Here is a 15,834-nt window from a genome sequence, read left to right as displayed (position 1 = left end):
GTTATCAACTTCTTTCCTTGAAAATTTTTTATGTTTTTTTTTTCTAAGAATATGGCTACTTAATTTCACTTCCCCGGCAACGGCGCCAAAATGTTTAGTCAATTTAGTGTTCCTAAATTGATGTCATTAATTGTCAACCTGGGGCTCGTAAGCTGATGAAGTGAAGGTGTACTATATGTACTTAAGCAACCTCTTAGAGCTTTTTGTCGTTTGGGGTGTTGTTTGTGGTTATTTTATCTTCCTAAGATGGATTGGTGATTTATAAACAGATGAGTGATAGTGTGTGTAAGGTGAGTTCTATATGAGTGAGAGTGTGTGATTAGTGGTTTCTAACTACTTGCTGAAAAGGAAAAGCTTGAAAGAAATAAATAACTTGAAATGACTTGAAAGCAAAGAACCACTTTCTAATGGCACTAGACACCATTCATGCTACTGCAAATAAAAGGTAAGAAAATCACTTTAAAAACCAATGATAATGTTTATCTCTTCCTAACTCCCTGCTTCTAACACATAGTGCTGTGTAAAACACGATTAGGAAGTAGCTAAAGATGAGTTAGAAAAGTGATCAAAAATGAGAAAAATCTACTTTAAAGACTAGTTATAATGTTTTGCTCTTTCTAACTCTCTGCTTCTATCATATGGTACTATGTAAAGCACGATTAGAAAGTAGTTAAAGATTAGTCTAAAAAGTACTCAAAGCCAGCTGTAATTTATCAGTATTCTGATCTCTAAAAGATAAACAATTTGTGATAAAGAGACCATTCATATGTTAGCAGACAACTTTGAGAAATTAAACTAAAAATCAGCTATGAAAGTAAAGGCAGCAACTTTGAATCTGTCAACTGAAAATACCATCAGTTATAAAGCAAATACATAAACACAAAAACAATCCCGGGTTAAAAACCTGCAAAAGAACAATACTGATCAGCTTAAAATAAAGGCTGGAAATGAAATAACATGAAAGTGAATCAAGCTGTACATGTTTCAAAGAAAAGAAATGTTGAATGGAAAATAAGGAAATGTTGAACATAAAATACTATACAAGGGCTAACATGAACAGGGGCCCTCCATTCATATAACCCAAAGAAGACTCAAGGATTTGAAAACTTCAGAACAGCGCTGTCTTCTATTACTCCATATGCAGAAAATTACAGTCAAGAGTGCTAGAACAACACTATCAAAACAGAGTCTTAGAATGCACTAAAATTATAACAATTTCATAAAACACAGCAACTAAAAAGTAACATTAAGCGTATGCAAACGCTACTTTTTATAGGCATCTAAACGATGGCCTAATGCGTAAAGCTAGAAACTGAAAATTAACTAATCTGGCATGCGTAATAAAGGTTCAGCAACACGTCATAAGCCTCGTGGATGAGCTGGAGGTTCTGGTCGTTATGGGAATTGAATCCAGAGTTGGATTATGTCTTCCACAACCTGCGTAACACGGACAAGTCACCAGTTGCATTGACGTGACCCAACAGCTTACGCAACACCGTTAAGCTGCCTTTGTTGACCGTGGCTTGACCCTCGTTGACCGGAGGTGTAGATGATGTGGCTGACCGAACTAACAGCACAGGAACCTCGAGCACCTTTATCCCTAAATGCCCATGTGGCTCGTTTTGCAAAATGACACGTGGAACCTTGAGATTAACAAAAAGTCTGCAGAATCATCAGATGGCTGCGGAATCGCTGAATGGCTGCGGAATTGCCAGACAGCTGCGGAAACTCTGTAAATATGTCAAAATCTAAACAAAACAGTCACACATTAGCAAAGTTCACTTAATCATGCTTAAAGACATTAAATGTAATGATCTGGGTTGGTTTGCAAGGAAAATGAGGCAAAAGAGAGAGATGAATGAGGGAAAACTGTAGGTAATGATGGATAATCAAGTGCAAAATTGTTCCTAAATTGATGTCATTAATTGTCAACCTGGGGCTCGTAAGCTGATGAAGTGAAGGTGTACTATATGTACTTAAGCAACCTCTTAGAGCTCCCATAGTTGAGCAACCTACACCTTTAGCTACACCTCCTTTTCCTGAAAGATTGCAAATTGAAAAAGGGGTGGAAAAACAAATATGGGTGCCTGACTATAGTTTCCTAGATGAATTGAAGAATGTCTGTATCAAGATTCCCTTGTTACAAGCCATTAAGGAAATTCCCATTCTAGCGAAGACAATAAAGGAGTTGAGTTTGAAGAAAACAGGAAAAAGAACCAGAGATACTAAAAGGATACATCTAGTTGGAAAAATTGCAGACATAATGATGGGTAAGATTACCATGCAAAAATATGTGGATCCTGGTAGCCCTATTGTCAAAACTCATATTAATGGGGTTGAAATCCCAAATACTTTGATTGACTTAGGAGCTGCTATCAACATCATGAGTAGACAGACCATGGATCAGTTAAAGCTTCCTAACCTTCTCTTTACACCTACTTTACTGCAGCTTGCAGATAGATCAATCATTAAACCTGATGGTGTATTGGAAGATATTCCAGTCTCCCTAGATTCTTGGGAATATCCAGTTGATTTTATGATTTTAACTCCCAAGAACAATCTAGGAGGACATCCTCTTATTTTAGGAAGACCTTGGCTGGCCACAGCTGATGCTTTCATAAGTTGTAGGTCTGGGGACATGTATATATCAGATGGTAATTCCACCAAGAAATTCAACTTGTATCCTCCAGCAAAGGCAATAACAGAAATAGGAGAAGATGAGTGGGTTGATGATGAGGATACTATTCAACCTGTTCTAACCATCTCTGAAATCAGTGAGGATAGTCAAATTCTAAATACATTAGAAAATTTTGAAATACCTTTAGAATATGACTCTACACAGTTTCAGTTAGATGCAGACATTGAATATCTCTCCTCTAGACAGATGTCTCTCTTCTCAATGGAAGAGTTTGGTAGTTCTACAGTTGAAATCCTTCCAGGAAAAACATTGAACATTAACAAAAACTTGGGAAGACCACAACAAGAAGAATTAACTAAACTGTTGCAAAAACATTCCACTGCCTTTGCATGGGAATACACTGACATGAAAGGAATCGATCCTAAGACTTGTATTCATCACATCTATATTGAAGAAAACAGCAGACCTATTAGGCAACCACAAAGAAGGATGAATCCAAACCTTAGGGAAATCGTGAAAGAAGAACTCCAGAAATTTCTCAAGGTAAACTTCATTTACCCCATTTCAGATAGCCAATGGGTTTCTCCCTTGGTTATAGTGCCCAAAAAGAATGGTAAATGGAGAGTTTGCATTGATTATTGAGAATTGAACAAGGCAACCTTAAAGGATCATTTCCCTCTACCTTTTATTGATCAGGTACTAGACACTTTAGTAGGTAAAAAGTATTTCTCATTCTTGGATGGTTTTAGTGGGTATAATCAAATTCAGGTAGCACCTGAAGATCAAGACAAAACCACATTTACTTGTCCTTGGAGAACTTTTGCCTACCGAGTACTCCCTTTTGGATTGTGTAATGCACCCGCTACATTTCAAAGGGCTGTACTAGGAATCTTTTCAGATCTGATTCATGATTGTGTAGAGGTATACATGGACGATTTCACAGTTTATGGTAATACATTTGAAGAAGCTTTGGAAAATTTGGAAAAAGTACTGGTAAGATGTAAGGAAACAAATCTTTCTTTAAGTCATGAAAAGTGTTTTATGATGTTTACTGAAGGGATTGTTTTAGGACATCATATTTCAGGAGATGGGATTAAGGTTGATAGATCCAAAGTTGAAGTCATCTCTAAGTTACCTGTTCCAAATTGCCAGAAGGATGTTAGAAGTTTTCTTGGGTTTACTGGGTATTACAGAAGATTTATTGAAAACTTCACTAAGATAGCATCCCCTCTTTTCAAATTGCTTACCAAGGACTGTGAGTTCAAATGGGATCCTGAGTGTCAATCTGCCTTTGAAGCTTTAAAGACTAGAATATCTGAAGCACCCATCTTAAGGGGGCCAAATTGGAAACTCCCTTTGCAAATTTCTACTGATGCTTCAGATACAGCTCTAGGAGCTGTTTTGGGACAAAAGGATTTAATCCCTTATGCCATTTATTACACAAGTAAGAATTTGACTCCCACTGAGTTAAATTATACTGTTACAGAAAAAGAGTTCTTAGCTATGGTACATGCGATCAATAAGTTTAGACACTACATAACTGACTATGAAACCTTTGTCCATACTGATCACTCTGCCATAAGATATTTAATGAACAAACCTGTCACTAATGGTAGAGTTACAAGATGGCTTTTACTTTTACAAGAATTCAACATTACTGTGTTAGATAGACCTGGAAAACAAAACACAGTAGCTGATTTCTTGTCTAGAATCCAAAACACTAATGAAGATTCTCCAGTAGAAGATAAGTTTCCAGATGAATACTTGTTTGCAGTGACTACCAAGACTCCTTGGTATGCAGATATGGCTAATTATCTTGTTATAGGGAAGCTTCCTCTACACTTATTTCCTAATGATAAAAGGAAAATCATTCAGGAGAGTGCACATTATTCTTGGATTTCTAATGAATTGTTCAAAACAGGGCCAGATTGTATAATCAGAAGGTGTGTTCGGGAAGATGAAATGCCTAACATCCTTAAGGCATGTCATGATGAACCATGCGGCGGGCACTTTGCTGACAAGAGGACAACCTATAAAATCCTTTCTCTAGGATATTATTGGCCTTCTCTCTTTAAAGATGCAAAGCAGTATGTTAGAAGGTGTGACAGCTACCAAAGAGTTGGGAAACCAACTCCTTCAAATGAAATGCCTCTACAGCCTCAGGTATGAATCGAACCCTTTGAGAAATGGGCTCTAGATTTCGTTGGACCAATTAATCCACCATCAAAGCAAAAGAAGTATATACTGGTTTGTACTGATTATGTTACTAAGTGGGTAGAAGCGAAAGCATTGCCTTCTACTACTGAAAATTCAGTTGTTCAATTTCTTTTTGAGGATATTTTCACTCATTTTGGTGTCCCAAGGGAAATTGTGACAGATCAGGGCAGCCAGTTTACATCTAAATTGATGGAGAAGCTGATGGAGGAATACAAGATCAAGCACAGAACATCTACTCCATACCATCCGCAATCCAATGGCCAAGTGGAATCTACCAATAAAGTTCTTGAAGGCATTATCACCAAGACTGTTCATCTTCATAGAAGAGATTGGGCGGAAAGGCTCCCTGAAGCCTTATGGGCCTATAGAACTACATGGAAGAACACAACAGGACATTCTCCCTATGAACTTGTTTATGGGAAGGAAGTCCTGCTCCCCATTGAGTTCCAAATCAAGACCTTCAAGATGGCAGTCCAATTGGGAATGAGCCTCTTAGAAGCCCAAAGACACAGAATGGACCAGCTAAATGAGCTAGATGAAATAAGACAAGATGCAATTCTAAGGACCGATCTAGTTCAGCACCAAAGATCTAAATGGCATGATCGTCATATCAAAGAAAGAAAGTTTCAGAAAGGAGATTGGGCTCTATTGTTTGATTCAAAGTTCAAAGACTTCAAAGGAAAGTTTCAAACTCATTGGCTTGGGCCATATGAGATTGATGAAGTCTTTAGCAATGGAGCAGTTCAAGTGAAAACTATTGATGAATTTCATACTCCTCTTATTGTGAATGGCCATCGCTTGAAAATCTACCAAAAGCCATTCTCAAAAGAAGAGTTTGTCAAGTTGTTTAAAGAAGATTCTGCAATCAGGTTGGTGGAGAAGGATTCTTCTCCTCCATCAGCCTAATCTTTGGTTTTTGAAAAAAAAAAAAGAAAAAAAAAAAAAGAAAAAAAAAAAAAAGGAAAAAAAAAAAAAGAGAGAAAAAAAAAAGAATAAATGTATGAGCCTGAAAACCAATCTCTGATTGGCAGTCTCATGCAGAAAACCTGAGGTGAAAATCAGGGTCACCTGACACCTCATGTTTTCCAAAAAAAAAAAAAAAAAAATCTCTCTCTCTTCCATCTCATTTCGCCATTTCATTCACCATCTCATTCATTTAATCACTCTCACTCCATCTCATTTCTTTCCATCCATCCATCCATTCATTACATTTCATTCCATCAATAAAGTTATTTTTTTTTTTAGACAACTAAAGATATTTTGTGCAGCCGGAGGGTACCACTGCAGTTTCCGCAGCTGTCTGGCAATTCTGCAGCCATTCAGCCATTCCGCAGCTCTCTGCACCTGCATAAAAAAAAACACAGTCTATTTGAAAAGAAATTTACAGTTCAGAAGTCATCAACAATAAATGGAAAAGAGTCATGCAACAGCAATAAAACAATGAAGGGTTAGTGGAAAATGATCAAAGGCAATCCAAGCGCGGATATGAGGTATGATCTAAATCCTAAACTTACGGTTATCTCATTTTGCAAAGTTTCCGGGTTATGTTTCTTGCCATTTAATGTAATGATTACCAGTCTTTCCCATCATGCGACCAAAAATCCACGTACCCCCCACACTTATCGGTCATGTTCATCACGATTTTGAAACTCAATTGCGGCTGCTCTTCCATTAAGATTTTCGTACCTGAGTGACGTAGACTACTATACTACGTCTCTCTAAGTCATAATCCCGCAGCCAAGTGTAAACCTATGACCGAAACCTAAGGACCTAACCGTTTCTACCCATCATTTCATAACCCTCCTACGCTCGTATCATTCCATTCACGCTGTTTCATTTCCACAGTTCCCTTATTCCGCTGTGCTCACTACGCTGCTACCTTAGCCATACTCTGTTTTACTTCTTCCTCTCTGCTAATTCTGATTATCAGTGAACGTATGTTACGGCTGTTACATTAGAGCCGTAAATTTACTGTGTTAAGGCCACTGTTGAAGCCGTGTAACCTTTTTTCCAAAAGTCTTAGAACAGAGCCGTAGAGCCAATGGGTAAACTCTTAAGAGTAGAACCCGAGGGTTCAAAATTTCTGGAGGGATATCCTCAAGTTAAAGAGGCTTTGCAGAAAGCAAACTGGCTCCAATGCATCCAGAAATTCAGAGGTTACCACAAAGAGGTTACGAAGGCCTTTGCACGTTCCTTCAGAGACAAAGACAATCAAGTGGAGATAGGGGACCTAAAGTTTACAGTCACTGAGAGCAGTATAGCACAGGCCACTTCACTTCCACAAACTGGAGAAAGATGGTTTAAAAACAGATCAGTACAAGACCAACAGTGGAAGCAAATCTTAAAGAATCCAGGTATGGATACCAGCATTTTTACAAAAGGGATTCCTGTTACTTATGTCAAGGAAGAATGGACAACTTTACTTTTATTAGTGCAAAAATTCTTTACTTGTGAGGGAAGGTTTGGAGTTTTATATGTTTACCATGCCAAAGTCATGATGCATTTCTTAGGAGAAGATATTAACCTTCCATATTTTCTACTCTCAAGTCTTAGAAAAATGTGTTCAATTGTCCAAAGGAACCCAAGAAACATTGAATCACATCTGTATCATCATGGTCTTGTTAAGATGCTAGTTGAGGAACAGTTGAAAGCAAAAAGAGATACCTGGGAGAGATTTCTTGTGAGAAACCATTTTGAAGAAGCAGGAGAAACCTCTGTGCCTAGAAAGAGTAGAAGAAAAAGAAAAGAGGCTACCCCTGAAACTGTTGTCCAAGAGGAAACTGTCCAAGAACAGATTGAAGAAGAAACTGATGTACATCATTCTGAACATGAAATTGATCTTGAACCTGCTGTGGACATTGATCAAATAGCTCAAGGAATCATCACAGAAACCCTTTCAGAACTTGCCCAAGAAGTTGCTCAAAAGAGAAAAGAGGGTAGGAAGAAACAAAAGAAAGATAAAGGAAAATCCATAGCTCAAGAAACCTACCTTACTCCATAGAATTCTAGTGAAGAAGACACTCAGCCCTTAGCACAAAGGTTGGCCCAACTCCATGAAACTGCCCTTTCCAAGAAGGTGGAAAAACAAAAGCAAAAGGCACAAAAAGAAAAACAGAACATCACCACCGTGAGAAGAAGCAGCAGGTTACAAAGAAAAGTGGGGGCCACAAAGGGTAAAAAGTCACTCATCATTGACTTGAGCACACCTGAAAAGGCTGCTACAAGACCTGACTTTGAGAAAAGCCCTCCACACGCTGAGTATGTTGAGACCAGTCCTCCACATGAGGAAAGTCCTTTTGAGCATGAACCTGAATATGAACATGGATCCGAATTTCAGTATGAGCCTAGTCCAAAGAAGTCACCTGAGGTTGACCCAGATTAGCAGAAAGTTTATAATTACCTGGAGACGTTAGAACAAGCAGCTGCTGGTCCAAGCACTGTTCAACCTTTGGAACAGCAAGTGCAATCACTGAAGCAAGAAATATTTGAGCTGGAGGTACTAAATCGCCACATCAAACAAGAAAATGAAAAACTGAAGGTACAGAGCAATGTGGACAAGATGGTCCAAGATAACACCATGCTTCATATGGGCCTGTGGCAAAAGGAAAACAAAAAGCTCAAGAAGAGATGCAGGAAGTTAAATAGAGCTTTGATCAATCTAAAATTCAGGTGTTTGATGAAAAGACCAAGAGTCAATGTGGCCACACAGAGAAAGAAGAGAAGGTTGGATGTCTTAGCAGAGGAATCTCAGCGGGTGGACTGAACAATGTTTTTGATTGCATGAGGACATGCAATGCCCTCGTAGTGGGGGTATGTATAGCCTCTACTTTGCACTTGATTATCCATCATTACCTACAGTTTTCCCTCATTCATCTCTCTCTTTTGCCTCATTTTCCTTGCAAACCAACCCAGATCATTACATTTAATGTCTTTAAGCATGATTAAGTGAACTTTGCTAATGTGTGACTGTTTTGTTTAGATTTTGACATATTTACAGAGTTTCCGCAGCTGTCTGGCAATTCCGCAGCGATTCCGCAGCCATCTGATGATTCCGCAGCCTTTTTGTTAATCTCAAGGTTCCACGTGTCATTTTGCAAAACGAGCCACATGGGCATTTAGGGATAAAGGTGCTCGAGGTTCCTGTGCTGTTAGTTCGGTCAGCCACATCATCTACACCTCCGGTCAACGAGGGTCAAGCCACGGTCAACAAAGGCAGCTTAACGGTGTTGCGTAAGTTGTTGGGTCACGTCAATGCAACTGGTGACTTGTCCGTGTTACGCAGGTTGTGGAAGACATAATCCAACTCTGAATTCAATTCCCATAACGACCAGAACCTCCAGCTCATCCACAAGGCTTATGACGTGTTGCTGAACCTTTATTACGCATGACAGATTAGTTAATTTTCAGTTTCTAGCTTTATGCATTAGGCCATCGTTTAGATGCCTATAAAAACTAGCGTTTGCATACGCTTAATGTTACTTTTTAGTTGCTGTGTTTTATGAAGTTGTTATAATTTTAGTGCATTCCAAGACTCTGTTTTGATAGTGTTGTTCTAGCACTCTTGACTGTAATTTTCTGCATATGGAGTAATAGAAGACAGCGCTGTTCTGAAGTTTTCAAATCCTTGAGTCTTCTTTGGGTTATATGAATGGAGGGCCCCTGTTCATGTTAGCCCTTGTATAGTATTTTATGTTCAGCATTTCCTTATTTTCCATTCAGCATTTCTTTTCTTTGAAACATGTACAGCTTGATTCACTTTCATGTTATTTCATTTCCAGCCTTTATTTTAAGCTGATCAGTATTGTTCTTTTGCAGGTTTTTAACCCGGGATTGTTTTTGTGTTTATGTATTTGCTTTATAACTGATGGTATTTTCAGTTGACAGATTCAAAGTTGCTGCCTTTACTTTCATAGCTGATTTTTAGTTTAATTTCTCAAAGTTGTATGCTAACATATGAATGGTCTCTTTATCACAAATTGTTTATCTTTTAGAGATCAGAATACTGATAAATTACAGCTGGCTTTGAGTACTTTTTAGACTAATCTTTAACTACTTTCTAATCGTGCTTTACATAGTACCATATGATAGAAGCAGAGAGTTGGAAAGAGCAAAACATTATAACTAGTCTTTAAAGTAGATTTTTCTCATTTTTGATCACTTTTCTAACTCATCTTTAGCTACTTCCTAATCGTGTTTTACACAGTACTATGTGTTAGAAGCAGGGAGTTAGGAAGAGATAAACATTATCATTGGTTTTTAAAGTGATTTTCTTACCTTTTATTTGCAGCAGCATGAATGGTGTCTAGTGCCATTAGAAAGTGGTTCTTTGCTTTCAAGTCATTTCAAGTTATTTATTTCTTTCAAGCTTTTCCTTTTCAGCAAGTAGTTAGAAACCACTAATCACACACTCTCACTCATCTAGAACTCACCTTACACACACTATCACTCATCTGTTTATAAATCACCACTCCATCTTAGGAAGATAAAATAACCACAAACAACACCCCAAACGACAAAAAGCTCTAAGAGGTTGCTTAAGTACATATAGTACACCTTCACTTCATCATCTTACGAGCCCCGGGTTGACAATTAATGACATCAATTTAGGAACACTAAATTGACTAAACAAGTACCAAGGAAAGTATGTTTCGATGGTCATTTTGGTATCTTTTCATCAGAACTCAAAAGCCTTTTGCATGAGAAATCTAGATAATGATAAGAATTTTTAACGAAACACGAGAGATTAATGAAAAGCACTGATAGTCGTTATTTCTATGTGCAGGAGGGAGGAAATACGGGAGGTGGCCATTCCAAAAGTAAAGACAAGGATGAGCTAACTGTTGTCCCTTTGACGGAAGACCGGAAACGAACCAGATCACAACGAATCAACCCAAGAAAGGACGCGGAGATACCAGCACAAAACAGAAAAGGGAAGAAGTAACGCAGTATTAATGATTCTGCGAATCCCTCAGGATCTGAGATCCTGAGGGATCGCTATTTTACCTATTTTCTGTACCTAGATATCTCCGCCATCTTCCCTATAAAAGGGGTAGCACTGTTGGCTTCAGGGAGGATCTTTTTGGGGTGTAATTTCTTTTAAGGAAGATCAGGACTATGATCTTTATGTTCGGTTGAAGACTTGAGTTCTTGTAATTTTATTGCATGCTTTAATACAGACTTGTTCACTCTTTTATCTTTGAGCCTGGATCTATCTTAAGCGATGTACCCCTGGAGGCTAAGGGCCCGGCCCTGGAGGATACTTTCTCTTGTATTATTACGTATGGTTTCCGTGTGGTTTGTTCATAGACGTACTCTGGTAATCTGCTGTGTTTTGAGAATATTCTATTACATGCTCTGTTGTGATTAAGTCGTTTCGTGTTCTTGAACTTTATATCAATGCTATGTTATTTTACCAATTATTTAAGCATTGATTAATCCCTACAGGACACTGTTACTTTATTACAGAATTCTTTACGATTGTGTTTTGCATTATAAGAAGTCATCTGGAAAGATCTGTTTTACATGGGTATCGAATGTGACTATTCTTTATTATGAGATACAGTCGTATGTGTTCTAACAGAAGCAGATTAAGTATGGTGTGTTTCTAAGGTTCTATAGTATTGTTCCATCATATAAGATTGAGGGATTGGTGTTTTTGATTGGCATGGTTAAATAGAGCTGCAGCTTAAAGAACTCAGTTATTACTTATTTCGATTACTGTTCTATTCTTGAACTGTTGTTCCATTTACCTGTTGTTCCATTTATTTGTTGTTACATTTACTTGTTGTTCCATTTATTTGCTGTTCCATTTCAATTTGCTATTCCATTTCCAGATTGCTAATTTGCTGTTTCTTGAAGACGGACTTAGGCTGTAGAGGACCCCAGCATCTGCTACTTGGTCCCCAGACCTCTGATCTGCTCCCATCAGCTATGAAAGGGATGTGTTATTGCTACCAAGCCCTTGGCTGATGTGCTGTTCCATTTCATTATCACTTCTTTTATCTGTTGTTTCATTTCTAATCATTAAGAACGATCCTAGGCTGTAGCGAGCCCAGCATCTGCTATTTGGCTCCCAGACCTCTGATCTATTCTCATCAGTTATGAAAAGGATGGGTTATTGCTACCGAACCTTTGGCTGATGCAATACTTGGTGTGATTTAGTCCTTTGAAGTAGTTAAGTTGTAGACTTGCATTAGTGTACTTTCGTAGTCGTAAATAACTGTACTACAAGCATTACTCTGGCAAATACTAGCCTCAGACTGAGACACCCTTTGAAATAACCAGACGATCCTGGATTGACATATTAATGTGAGGTAACTAGAGGTGAAAGAGACCCTTTTTATAGCTCTACACCATAGAACTCAAATAACCCAAAGCCGCATCTTTAAACCTTTCGATTCTGGCTTTATTGCTTCGAGCCGTTTCCTTTGTATTTCGGTTTTTATAGCAGAAAGGCGCTAATACACAGAAAATCCAAAAATCCCATATTTCAAATTTTATGCAATCAAGTCCATAATCCCTATCGGGTCTGGGTCCTGATCGCTAATTGCAATCGCAACAACCTGGGGGTCTGCCCTTTGGGTATGCCAACCGTTGATCTGTTGATCCACCGATCACCATTATCACACCTCATGTATCGCATCAGTGGGGGTCTATGCCTTCTACTCCTCTGGTCGCCGATCACCCCAATCGTCGATTGTCGATATCGCTCATCACAATCGTATTGTCACATATCGCCCAGTCACATGTCGCTATGCCTGGGGTTCCGATATCGGGCAAAGGCCTACCTCCGATCCGATATATCAGAGATCGTTGATCAGGGGTCCTTCGGCCTTTGCATTAAGTCCATCCCTTTGCACATTTCTGATGTGATTTCCTTAAGGATCCTTTTAAGCCATTTTTAGAAGAAATGCCTCCTTTTCCAAATGACAAAGGCAATCTTCTTTTTGCGATAACTTCTTCATCCAAATTCCATTTTAGCCCATTCAAGTGGCAGTAGATTCAGAATGAGAAGATCTATGCCATGGGACTATTTCCAAGAGCATCCTTGGACATTCAATTTCCTATGTGAGGAACACTTTAGACTTAGAAGTGTATCTTAGATCCATTTTGGATCGGTACTTGAAGAAGCCAAGTACATATCCCCACCTTCATATGAGGTGGTTTTTGCCTCTACAAAAGGAGCATCATCAGATCCCTTTCCTTTGTTAGGAGATTTAGTTTTATAGTCCCTTTTGTAGTGCCCTTCCTTTCAGCATTTCCAGCACACCACCTTTATAGGTTTTCCTAGAGATTTAGATCTTCCTCTAGATTTACATCTCCCACTCAATGACTTATTTTTGTTTCTGTTCTGGGATCGTCCTCATATAGACAAGGAATCACCATTCTAGCTCTCCATATTTTTCCGTCTCATCTCCTCCATTAGTAAGGATGAGACTATTTCATCAAACTGCAAGGTAGTTGCATTGCTACCTATTGCAATAACCAGACTATCCCACGAATCTGGTAGAGAACACAACAAACTAATGCACTTATCCTCATCTGAAATTTTAATATCAACAAACAATAATTGACTTACCACAGTGTTAAATGCATTTAGATGCTCTGTCACCAAGTTTCCATCTTTCATCCTCAGGTTATATAGCTTTTTTCGTAGGAACATTATTCACCAGAGACTTAGATTGGTACAAAGTCCCTAACTTGTCCCACAAATCCTTCACTATAGCTTCCCCTGATACATTCAGCAATACTAAATCTGAGACACACAATCGTATTGTGCTCTTAGCCTTCCGATCCAACTTCTTCCATTCTTCATCGGACACTCCTGTTGGTTTAGTAGCTGGATCTACCATGATCTTCTAATCTTTATCCACCAACAGATCCTCCATCTTGAGTTTGCTTAACTCGAAACTCTGACCATTAAATTTCTTAGTCTCTATCTTTCCACTACTCGCCATCTTCTTTCACCACCAGAATCGATCCCGTAAATCTCCCACTGAACAAGGTCTACCACAGTGTTATAGACAAATTTGTGCCTGGCAGCATCGGGCATGAATTGTCAATAATCCAAGGGATCCAAAGTCCCTAAACATGATGTTCCTACCCCTAGAGGAACAAGGTCAGCAAACCAACAGCTCTCAGATCAATTCTCCACCTGAAAACACTCAAAAACAAGCAATCCTGAAATCAAAGCAGGTGCTCCACTAGGCTTCTGCGCTGAAACTCAACTCCTCCATGGTGTACCTACGTTGCAAAGCAGGTAGAACAAAGGCCACCTGCGCTGAGCGAGATGGGACAAGTGGCACACTGAGTCATTGCTCTGGAATCTTCCAAAAATGACACTTGGATCAGGGATTTCGCCTTGTGATGAGTCAGAGGCTCTGTTTCTCCAAGTGGAAGCAAGGTTCTCCAAGTGGACTCAAGAACTGAAGATCAACTGAAGAGAGAGAGGACACAAGGCAGCTACACATCAGTTGCAAGCTGACTCATCCTTTCTCAAATCATCTATATATTGAGCTCTCTCCTATGAGCTCAGGAGGCTGGAATTTTGTGCAAAGTAATGATATGCTGTTGGTTTCACTATAGAACCATTGGGTGATTGCTTGAAGGAGGTGAAGAGGAGAAATTCTTTCTGCTGGGAGGTGTTGCTGGATTGGGGCCTTCAATGGTTGTAACACTCTCAGAACTTTACTTCTTCCATTAATAAAAGCTATTGAGGTTCTTCTATATGCACTTGTTTCAATGATGTATTGTGATAATTGTATATTTGATTTATGCTAATCCTTGAATCAGTTATGATTGCATGCTTCTTGTAGTTTCCTTCTTTGTTATTTTGCAGGATCTCATTGTAGCTGGGCCAGCAAAAGAGCAAGGAGCTGGGAGCAAGCAGCAAAGAGAAGAGTTTGGATTCGACATTAAGCGCAAGGCAACGGTTAGTGCATTTCTTCATTCTCTCTTGCTTTCATAAAGAAGTAAATCTTAAGTAGTTTTATTTACAGTTGTTGCTGAGGTACTATCACCCTTAGAGTGGGATAGGGTCATCCGAATCGGATACTTTTCCCTACAACAAACTGGCGACTCTGCTGGGGATCGTATCTGTTTGATTGTTTGTAGTATTTTTCTATTCATTTCCTGAACAAAAGAGTACCAAATCGAAAAGCTTTTGACTATATCAAAAGCGAAGTAGAGGGCAGCTACTCTAGCTCATTTCTGAGCATGTTCATGATTTGAAGAGCTAATCTACAAGGATCCTTGTAAGCTCTTAGTGATAGCTTTTCATCTTCCTTGTCATCCCTTAGTGTGTGCTTGACTGATAGCTTCTGATTTGAGCAAAAACTGTGAATTTTTGAGAAAATTATGACCCGGAAACTGAGAAAACGCAACTTTCGTTTTCCAAAGCAGGTAGTACACAGGCTACCTGCTTTGCAACGCAGGTCCTGAAGGGGCTACCTGCGCTGAGAGCCAGACTGGCTGTGCAGCACCTGCGTTGGCCCAATTTTGCCTTGTGCATTTGGGGTTTCCTCCCTTTTTCTTGCCTGTTTTCACTATAGATTTTGCAGCCAGTTACCAGTCTTGTACCTGTTCTGAAACCAACCTTACTTGCCATCATTCCGCCTCTGTTATATAACGAAATTGTACTTGTTCTTTTGTATTTCTTACATCATTTACAATTTCCTATAACGAAAGTGAACTAGTCTTGCTTTGGCCTCTTAGATCTGAACCTGTGTTAGGCATTTTGCTGGTCTAAAGAGTTAGCTTGTTTGCTGTCCATAGCTGATTAGTCTTTTTACTTTCGTCATTATGGTTTGATTTCATGCATTTCCAGTGTTTAAACAAGTAAATCTTAAGGTGTCTTTTGATTTTGGACTAGCTTGTTTACTTTCGCTTGAAATCGAAATCAAAGTTATATAACAACTTTCTTTTTGTAATACATCAACATTAAGAAAGGGAAAAGAAAATACATGCATTGTGCATTTTGC

This window comes from Pinus tabuliformis, chromosome 4_2 (genome assembly GCF_031772625.1).
Source record: "Pinus tabuliformis cultivar Carrire ecotype Pingquan chromosome 4_2, CPIR1, whole genome shotgun sequence".
NCBI classification, from domain to species: Eukaryota; Viridiplantae; Streptophyta; class Pinopsida; order Pinales; family Pinaceae; genus Pinus; species Pinus tabuliformis.
Note: the sequence above shows the minus strand (reverse complement) of the source record.